Source organism: Bradysia coprophila (assembly GCF_014529535.1).
Source record: "Bradysia coprophila strain Holo2 chromosome IV unlocalized genomic scaffold, BU_Bcop_v1 contig_5, whole genome shotgun sequence".
In the NCBI taxonomy this organism is placed as follows: domain Eukaryota; kingdom Metazoa; phylum Arthropoda; class Insecta; order Diptera; family Sciaridae; genus Bradysia; species Bradysia coprophila.
This window is the reverse complement of record NW_023503374.1, coordinates 906796-917680: the sequence shown is the minus strand read 5'-3', so window position 1 is coordinate 917680 and position 10885 is coordinate 906796. Positions and strand designations below refer to the sequence as shown.

The window sequence follows — 10885 nt, the reverse complement described above, 5'->3', positions numbered from 1 at the left end:
AAATTCAAGCTAAAGTGATCAGATCATAGCTGCCAAATAGAGTACTATTTTGTATGAATAAATGCTTTTTCAACCGTAGGACCCGAAAAGTGCGACTTCGTCGCACTTTTTCTCCGTCCAATATAAAAAATACTATTCGTACCACGGACTAAAAGTCTTTTTTAACGTATTCGATTCCAGACCTCGCCTTTTAGTCCTACGTACGAAATGTACTATTTCTTTACAGTGTTTTCCACTTTTGTGACTACCTTTCAAGTTTCAGTACCTTATTTAAAGCTTAAAATTGCCGTCGGTGCAATTTGAGTTCCAAACAACGATTTTATTTCGATTTAAAACATTATTATTAGCAAAAAATTATTCTAGAGCATAACGAAAATGTTTTTACTTTTATTTTATAAAGCTGATTTTGTGTTCATAACATGTACAACTCGATGGAGAAGGGTCATTTGCCAAATGAAGAAGGACATTTTGATTACATCTTTGCTAAATATCCCGATTCTTTCACATGTAAATTTTCGCAATTTCGACTGAATAAAAAGATGGCGCACTGCACGTATGTTGAAGAAGGTTTCTGACTCCGCTTATTTTCTTAATTTTTCACGATACTTTACTGAATTAAAAATAAATTATGCAAAATTTCGATGCATGATATAATGCAGAAATACTTCAAATAACGTTCGGAATCGAAATAAAATATAAAAATGTTTTGTTTGGAACTTAAATTAATAAATTTTCCCACGGCTTAATCATCTTAAAATTCATAGCTCTTTCGAATTGACTTCGTCACACTAGAGCTACGCAGATGTTTTTTGTATTTATAATCGAATTTAAACTGAAATAAATGAAATGAAATGAAATGAAATAAATCGCTTCTTATCTAAAGTTAAGTATACAGCCAGGATGCAGTATAAATTTTGACACTTCTGTCAAAGATTTTAGACTAAATTGAACTCGCTCAGGTACAAAAAAAAATTAAACCTAAAATTGATTCCAATAGTTTCGGCAACAATACCCATTCTAGCAAACAAACTTGGTGATGAACGTACAATGTAGAAAATCTTACATTTTTTAAATTAAATGAAGTATGATCAGTGATGTCCTGATAATAATTTGTGTTATGTCCTCCTGCGCCATTTTGGTTTAATCATTTGTGTTTCTTTTGTGATGTTATAATATTGCTTTAAAAATGAAGAAGCACAGCTGCACAGCAACTACATCACTAAAACTTTCAGTGGTCAAAAAAGTCAAAATAAGGTTTTTTTCGACTGCGTCAAAAATAAGGTTCTGTTTTGATAGAAAAAAAAGAAGTTTCTTTACCATTGGTAAATTACCAGCCTTAACGTTAAAAATTATCTATTGAGCTGGCAGTAACTTGCATAATGGGAAAATAAATGATGAAGGAATGAATGAACAGTACTGCGAACTCTAAGTCAAGGAAGAGCTTTTTTTTCGTTTTCTTTGCCAATTTTTAATTTTAATTTACTTTTTATTAATTGACGCCGAAAGTTAGTAATACTTTTTTACGCAGCGGTATTTTCATACACGAAAGCATTAAAATTTACTTTTCTTTACAGCTGCCATTTTTAGCTGACTTCAGAAGACATAGCCCAAACGCCAATTACTTTTTTTGGCTATACGTCTCTGTCGACTTTGAATTATTGCTAGAGGTATGACTCAAAACTCAATGGGCACAGTTTGTGGACAATTATTCTCCCAATCGTTAGCTTTTAGAAGTAATACTTTAGCTTTTGGGATAGTTTATGGTTTATGGTCAGTACGTTGTGTTTTACTTTTCGAAATTGGTATATTCGATGAGAACACAAGGTAATACATATAAAATCATTTGAATCAATTGTTCCTCACAGAAGAAACACAAGAAATTGTCAACAAAAAATTCCCGAAACTCTCTTGCGGTTGTGCGGAAATGTATTACTTAAACATCCTTCGAAATCCGTGTCAAATTAAATTCCACTTTCGATCCCCTTACTGTCCCACTACAAAATGAAATCAAAATCAGAACTGATATAATTTGTAACGATTTACAAAATGGCTTTTGTGAAATGTTTGTAGGTTGCGCTATATTCATACACAAAATGTTGCGACAAATTAACAGAGTAGAAAGCTGGTTAGATATTTTTCGGAGGGTTAAATTTTCACTTGATGCAACCGTTCGGTTTATTTATTATGTTTAATGCGTATTAACATGAATGCTATAATCAAAATGTTAACACACACACAATGTTTACGTTTGCAAATTGGCAGACAAACATAAACTAAAACAGGGAAGCGCATCGTATGAATTTGAAATAAGGTGGAATAATCACGCTAGTCTGATTACACAGTTAAATGTATTAAGAGAAAACAAAAATTTTATTGAAAATGTCGATGATGAGGTGATTGACAGTTTTTTTTAATCTTTTTAAAACCTTTTCCTAAAACGGAAAATTATACTAAAGGAATTTATAATAATTTAATTCATTTTACAAATAATAGTCATCAGCTACGGTGGTAATTACTATCACATTACTTATAGGACCTTGTGTCAGAAAAAGTTGTTCCATTTGCCAAAAATGTAATGAAAAAGTCGATCATCGAAAAAGAAAATCAACTCGGGGTCTGCTGTCATCGATAATACAAAAGAATCTGACAGCAGACCCCGAGATGGAACAATAGGTTGTCGTTTCGCCACCTCTCTCACTTATACACTCTATACTCGAGTATAAAATTTTAGACTCGGGTCTACATTTCGTACATCAGTAAGGTAAGTGAGGTAGTAGCTGACCGGCTAAGCAATTTTGAACTTTAGTTATCAATATCTCCGGACGATTTCGATGAAGCTAAGTTTTTGTTTCGTCAAAATTCGTCAGATAGAGAGCCAAAACAAAAACAGTTTTTCCCACTTTTTCGTCCCAGTTGAACTGAATTGTGTCAACTTTTGTTCGGGCCAAAAAAGTTTTTGTGACATTATAATAATCTTCGGTCTGTGTTGTCTGATTGTATTTAGAAAATTAAAAAGTTTCCCCAACTGCAATAATTTCATTACACAATCAATGTCGTCGTTGTATTAATAAATCATTAATCACAATGATTTTGACGATCCCTCGAGTAGTGTTAAATCTAACGTTACCCCTATTCACCCTTATTTGTACTCTCGCTTTTACCGCTATACAATTTGTTTATATAGCTAAGCCGGAGAATATTATCGTTTCATAAAAATTGACATCTGATAGGTGGTAAAAGCATTTTAAGAGTTTGCATTCATTAAAACGTTTCATTGTTTAGTCGGTGTACAACATACGCAGAAATTCATTCAGACCCCGCTGAAGTATAGTAGTCTATAATGTAGTTGCAAAAAAACGAGGTCTGGCAACACTGCAGTCAAGGCTAGATTGAAGGATAGATACTTGTTTTTTGCCATTACTTCAGGTTTGGGCTAAAAAGCGGTAGTAGTGAAGTAGTGGCAAAAGCAGGTCTGAAAGTTTGCCGCATACGGTTGATTTTTTTTTACTTTCGCCCCTTGTCATTTAATGTACTATAGAAAAGCTGTCCAAGATGCCTTAAATTGAAAGACAGCTCTGAGCATAACTACGGCTAGGTTAAATCATACGTACTTACATAATGTCTCCTAGTTCACAGGAACTACTAATGACATAAACGGACTGACGGAAGAAGCGATTGACTGGCTAAAATCGCTCGATTTGTAACAACTTGCTTGGAGGAATTCTTTGTGATTGTTTTTGTTTACAGAATTCTTTACGTTTTGTTTCTTTAATTTTTGATCTTTTTAGCCCCGTACAAAGTACAAAGGGGCTTATAGGATTACGATGCCGTGTGTAATTGATGGAATTCGAAGCAGACGGTAAGGGTAAAGTGTTTGCCTATGTTCATAGATGACAAATCTGCAATAAAAATTTTGTCTGTCCGTCTGTCCGTCACGTCGATAAAAATGGGCATATTCGGGTCGGCCCTTCGTGTGTTAGGGCCACCTAAGTGATTTAAGGTCTTTTGGTGATATTTATGGCAAAATAAACGATGGATAATGTAAATGACACGGAAAATGATAGGTATCCAGGAAAAAAAAGTTTTTTAAAATCGGGTGAGTGGACCGTGAGTTAGGGCCTTAGAAGTGAAATGCTAGTAGGGCCCTATGTGTATTTTACATAGAACTCGAGTAAATTTCATTCGTTTTTCGTAATTTTTGTTTGATTTGGAAGGTAATCGAAGGCCGAATAGAATGTTGTTGAAAAAAAATTAAATTTGGGTCCTTGGCCTAAGGCCGCTACTAGGCCCTTTGTGTATTTATACTAAAAAAAAATAAAATTTTTAGGGCGATTTGAAATTTTTGTTCCATTTCAAAGGAACGTCGTACGGGGCTTCATAATTGCGCTATGAGCAATTTGTAAGATGTACACATTACATAATAATTTTACTTTAACTACATTAACCGGCGCAATAGGCTTACGGTCAAAGTAGGGTGACAGACGCACTAGGGTCACGTACGCAATAGATATACGGGTTTGTACGAGGCTCAGTCGCAGCAAACGCTCCGACTGTTCTGATAGCTCGTTTAAAACTGAATGTACGATTGAGAGGACTAACAAAACCATACGATAAATCAAAAAGCCTCCTAGTGGCAATAGCACTGAACCAAGAAAATCTGATTTTTTAAAGGAGGAGTGCGTAGCGGAAATAAATCGAACACATTTTTTCGAATAAAGAAAGTAGTGTACATTACGTGCAAATCATGAATACCTCTATGCGAAAAGTTCCAAGTTGTAACGTTATCGTTTGGATTTTTGCTTTTCTGTACTATTCGTAACGTTGCAACCATATCTCTAAAAAACGTTCAGTATGCTGATACCGTAATTTTTACATCAAAACACAAAGAGCCTCGACGGGAACCCGTATACACAAACAGGACATTATGTAAAAATTTCGGTATCAGATACTGAGCGATTTTTGGAAAAATATAGTTGTAACGTTACGAATTGCACAGAAGAGACAAAACTCCAATAATTTAGTGAACTCTACACTCTCTACATACAAAGTCTGAGTACATTCGTAATAAAATTAAATAACTCTAAAGATACAGAAGAGAGGAGTTAATCAAATAAATGGATGTGAGTGGAATAAAAATCGTACACACCAGATTGTAACGTATATAGATGAGTCTATTGGGAATTGAATCATTGTAAGTGCGAGTTAAATGTTTGTAACGCATCGGATAATTTGTTAAATGATATAAAAATGAGGGTTAAAAAATGTTCGCCGAACTAGATTTTTTATTGGGATTTTCAGAGTCGGAAAAACACGTGAGTAATAAAAACCAAATAGAACATTTCTACAATCAATATATATCACGACGCAACTTGTTTTTCGGTTAGCTTCTTTTTATACATTGAATGTATGGTATGGATTTTGTGGAATATCTTCACTGTCGTTGGAACGAAGTACTAAGACTTTGTATGTAGATAGTGAAGAGTTCACTAAATTCACTATTTTGCAGCATTATTGTCTGCAGTAAGATTATAATGTTTATAAAAAATATTTTGCAATCTTAAACTCAAATCTGTTTTATCTTGAGTTTTATTCTACAATGCACTTGGTCACAAACAAAGTATGACCAGACAACGAGCACCAGCATCCCATTTATTCTCCATGTCATTTATATACACAGAAAGAGAACTCTATAAATGTCAACTAAATAAAATGGTAAACTGGCACCGATAAATAAAAAAATAAATAAGAGACAAAAAGGGAAACGAGCTGGATTTCACCCTGGATATACGTTCCAGTTTCATGGAAACAAATTGAATATGAAATTTTGTAAATATGTTTTTCTAGAATTGAAATAAATGTGCCAATGTGAAGAAGGGTTTGACTTGTGAAATTAGTTCTGTGTTGTGGAGATGGGTGTACTATATTTTCACACAAAAAAATGAATAAATAATGGGTGTGATGTGCATTTATCCCAGGCATGAGCGCCGTTTCAAAAATAACTGCTAGCCGCAAAAACAAACAGTCGCGACGGCTGGAAAGTTCCATTGAAATGAATTTCAAGTGAACGAGTCGATGAAAACGTGAACCGAAAAATACATTTCAACGAAAAGTTTGCAATTAGCTTCAAAATGTGGCTTATAACGGGACATGGTGCATTTAAAATTGAAACTATCCAATGGTTATTTATGACATCGAATGCAAAGTGCTTTATTAGGCTCTAGGTGTGTAATTATTCATACAACGATTTATGCAACAGACGCATCTTAAGTATACAAATTTTTTTGCCTATCCCCCCCGGAAAGTGAGAATAACACGTATGTTTACCCCCTACGGAAAGCATGTATATCAGGTAGGGATATTTTGAGTGTTTGTGTCCGTTCGGGAAAGTTCTTTTCTTACCTAGGGAGGGAAAGTTCATTCCCTCCCTAGTGATGGAATGAATACCTGCTAACACAAATATTGTTCATAAAATCACGATGAAATAATTTGTGTTATGGTTTTTACTATGCTGGTGCATGTAATAAGGCTATTACATGTATAGGCAATAACCTTTACATCACTCGCATAGTAAAACGTCGTACTACACACGGGAAATAAAGTGATATCGGTTCATTTACTTTTGTACAAATCGATTGACTTTTGTACAAATTAAATTCTTTTTTGTACACAAAAAATGACATTTTGTACTTAAAATTTCCATTTTATACCATCCATTTTGTACTAAAAAAAAACCATTTCGTACTTACAAATTACTTTATGAACACAAAATGTAATTGTTTGTACACTGAAAAATTGGCGGAAATGTGCCACAGTGTACATAAAAAAAAAACATTGTACCCAAGTTGCATTCATCAACCACTTTTTTAGCGACGCTATCGCTACCGCTAATTCATTGGATTCGCTTAGTAAAATTAAATGAGAGCGCTAATCCCCCGAACATTCAAGGGGGGATGCTCCCCCCTTGACCCCCCTCTGCGGGGGCTGCCGCCCCTCGACCCCGCTTTTTTATTTTTTCAATTTCTTCACGGCCTGCGGTGCTGACTCTTCCATAAAAATAATAACATTAATAACATTTGCGATGGTGTACGTTCTTATATGGATCAAGTGATTTATAATTACAACCAGTTACAATTTCTATATCTTCCAGTTACAATAAAACTTGATATATGATCTAACCTACTCGATATAGTTGAATATACTCGGTCGGATATAGTCGAAGATACTTGGATACAGATGAATAGTCTCAGATATGGTCGAATAGTCGAATATATTCGGATAAGTCCAAATAGTCGAATATACTCGGATACAATCGAATAGTCGAATATACTCGGATACAATCGAACAGTCGAATATACTCGGATAAAGTCAAATAGTCGAATATCTCGGATACAATCGAATAGTCGGATACAGTCAAATAGTCGAATACACTCGGATACAATCGAATAGTCGAATATACTCGGATACAATCGAATATACTCGGATACAGTCGAATAGTCTCGGGTATAGTCGAACAGTTGAAAATACTCGGATATAGTCGAATATACTCGGATACAATTGAATAGTCGAATTTACTCGGATACAATCGAATAGTCGAATATACTCGGATACAATCGAATAGTCGAATATACTCGGATACAATCGAATAGTCGAATATACTCGGATACAATCGAATAGTCGAATATACTCAGATACAATCGAATAGTCGGAACCATTCAAATAGTCTAATACACTCGGATACAATCGAATAGTCGAATATACTCGGATACAATCGAATAGTCGGATACAGTCGAATAGTCTCGGGTATAGTCGAAGAGTTGATAATACTCGGATATAGTCGAATATTTTCGGATACAATCGAATAGTCGAATATACTTGGATATAGTCGAATATACTCGGATACGGTCAAATAGTCGAATATACTCGGATACAATCGAATAGTCGAATAGTTAGATGCAATCGGATGCAATCGAATAGTCGAATATACTTGGATACAATCGAATATACTCGGATACAGTCGAATAGTCAGATACAGTCGAATACACTCGGATACAATCGAATAGTCGAATATACTCGGATACAGTCGAATAGTCGGATACAGTCGAATAGTCGGATACAGTCGAATAGTCTCGGGTATAGTCGAACAGTTGAAAATACTCGGATATAGTCGAATATACTCGGATACAATTGAATAGTCGAATTTATTCGGATACAATCGAATAGTCGAATAGTTGGATGCAGTCGAAAAGTCTCGGATATAGTCGAATATTTGAAAATACTCGGATGTAGTCGAAAATACTCGGATTAGTCGAACATACTAGGATTTAGTCGAATATACGCGATGTACTCGACTGTACTCGGACATACTTAAATATAGTTGGATATAGAATTTGTTTTCTGATGTTTTCAGCTGTGGCCAATTTTGCTCATACAGATACAATGTTTTTTTTATGTACACTGTGGCACTTTTCAGCCAATTTTTCAGTGTACAAACAATTACATTTTGTGTTCATAAAGTAATGTTTACGTACGAAATGGTTTTGTTTTAGTACAAAATGGATGATACAAAATGGAAATTTTAAGTACAAAATGTCATTTTTTGTGTACAAAAAAGAATTTAATTTGTACAAAGGTCATTCGATTTGTACAAATAAAATTAAACCAGTGATATCTCGTATCACGATGAGTAAAAGTACCTCGGGCTGCCGCCCTCGGATACTTTTTCTCATCTGGATACGAGATATCACTTTACTTTCCTTGCATAGTAATGTACTATTGTTGTTTTAATGTTTTTCACTACAAATTTTTTCATCTAATTGAACGTTATAGTGACAAAAGCAAAAACAAAATCAAAATAAAACTGAAGATGGTAGTCGGCCATTTTAACTTGTAAAATTCTTATGGCGAGCATATTGGTAAAACACACAAAATTTGTCATTTATTTCATAACTTTATTTTCCAATACCATTCACCACTCTTGCTATTACACTAAACACTGCAAAATTTCCGAAACAATTAAACCGAATGTCAAACAGAACAGTTGTCATCAGCGTGATCACGGTGATAGCCGTGATAGCCTGATGATGTGACATTATGGGATCAAAATTGTAGCAGAAGTGTGAGTCGACTTTATCATTAAACGTTTCAAAACGCGGTTAACATTCAAATATGCAAATTGTATATTTAAAATTAAAGTGTAAGTAATTAAATGAATCTGTAATTGTGTCCTAAGGGGGTAAACATACTTGTTATGCTCACTTTCCGGGGGGATAGGCAAAAAAATAACTTTCATTGTGTGCGGCGAAAAGTATGCATATCATTCAGGATCAATTTTGTTCACTCGCGAACTCACTTGTGTGTGTTTAAGCGCCTCGGTTTGAAAACTGTTATTTTGACACGGGTAGTAGCATACCTCGCCTTCGGCTCGAATATGCAAACTCTACCCTTGTCAAAATAACAGTTTTCAAACCTTGGCGCTTAAACACACACTCGTGAGTTCGGCTCGTATCACAAAATTGATCCCTCATGATATGCATACTTTTCGCCGCACATAATGAAATATACTATTGCACATTATCACAACATAGGCGCCACACTATGTATTAACTTTTAGCTTTAGTTTCCAAACAGCATTTCCCTACAGTTTGACATATTTTCTACCGATCAGATTATAAATAAATTGAAACAAGGCATCAGAACAGTCGGAGCGTTTGCTGCGACTTAGCCCCGTACGACCCGTAATCCTATTTCGTCCGTAACCATAATACGTCCGTAGCCGTAATACGCCCAGAACCCTAATACGTCTGCAACCCTCTAATGCGTCTGTTACCAAAATGCAAGTCAAGTTGGGCATGGTCAAATTTACTGAAAGTGTTCATTTTTAAAATTGCGCAGAGCGCAATTACGAAAGCCCGTACGAAGTACCTCTCAAATAAAACCAACAATTTACGACATTATTTTAGAAACCCAAAATTTTTTGACAACTTTCCATTGGGTATTCAATTACCTCTCAAATGAAACAAAAACTAGCAAAATCGGTTGAGATTTACTCGATTTATGTGCAAAAAGCACTTAGGGCCGAGTAGCGGCCTTAGTCCAAGGGCCCAAATTTGAAACTTTTTTTGCCATCATTCTATTCGGCATTCAATTATCTCTCAAATGAAACAAAATCTAGCAAAATCGGATGAGATTTATTCGATTTATGTGCAAAAAACACTTAGGGCCGAGTAACAACCTTTGAGCCCTCCCAACAAGCCCACGTTGCATCTTACCCAAAAACAATGTTCAGCAACTTTGTGCTACTCGTCAATACCTTTCATTTGATATATCACAAGCAGCTATTGCGTGCGTATTTCAGTAGATATCGTTGAAAGACTGAAAAACACCTATAGGGCCCTAGCTCTGGAAGGGCCGACCCTACCATGCCCATTTTCGAACTTGACCTTACTTTTGTCGATACCAATCGGGAAAAAAAAGAATTTTCAAAAAAGGTTGTGATTTACTCAAGCTAGAGGGGTCACAGACGGACGGACGGACGGATGGACGGACGGACGGACGGATGGACGGACGGATGGACGGACGGACGGACATTTTTTTTATTGCGGATTCGTCATCTATTAACATAACCAAATGCTTTGCCCTTACTGTCTGCTTCCAATTCGACGTGTTACAAACGGCATATTAATCTTATAAGCCCCCAGTACTTCGTACGGGGCTAAAAAGAATTACTAAAATCGGATCTAAATTGGATTTTGTAGGACGGTTTTAAGCAAGGTACAATGTACATATACATACTGAAGGTAACGCAAATCCTCAGGGAATAGCAAGAAATACGGATCCGAAGTTTCGGGTGAATATAAGATTTGTTATGTTGCATCCCTGACGTTTG

At 35.4% G+C, this 10885-nt stretch overlaps 1 protein-coding gene across 1 annotated transcript in view; it reads right to left on the bottom strand.

The window, feature by feature from the left end:
- LOC119071461 (retinal homeobox protein Rx-B-like) overlaps positions 1 to 10885 on the bottom strand; it is a 44734-nt gene that overhangs the window by 3004 nt on the left and 30845 nt on the right. The gene's annotated exons all lie outside the window — the stretch shown is intronic.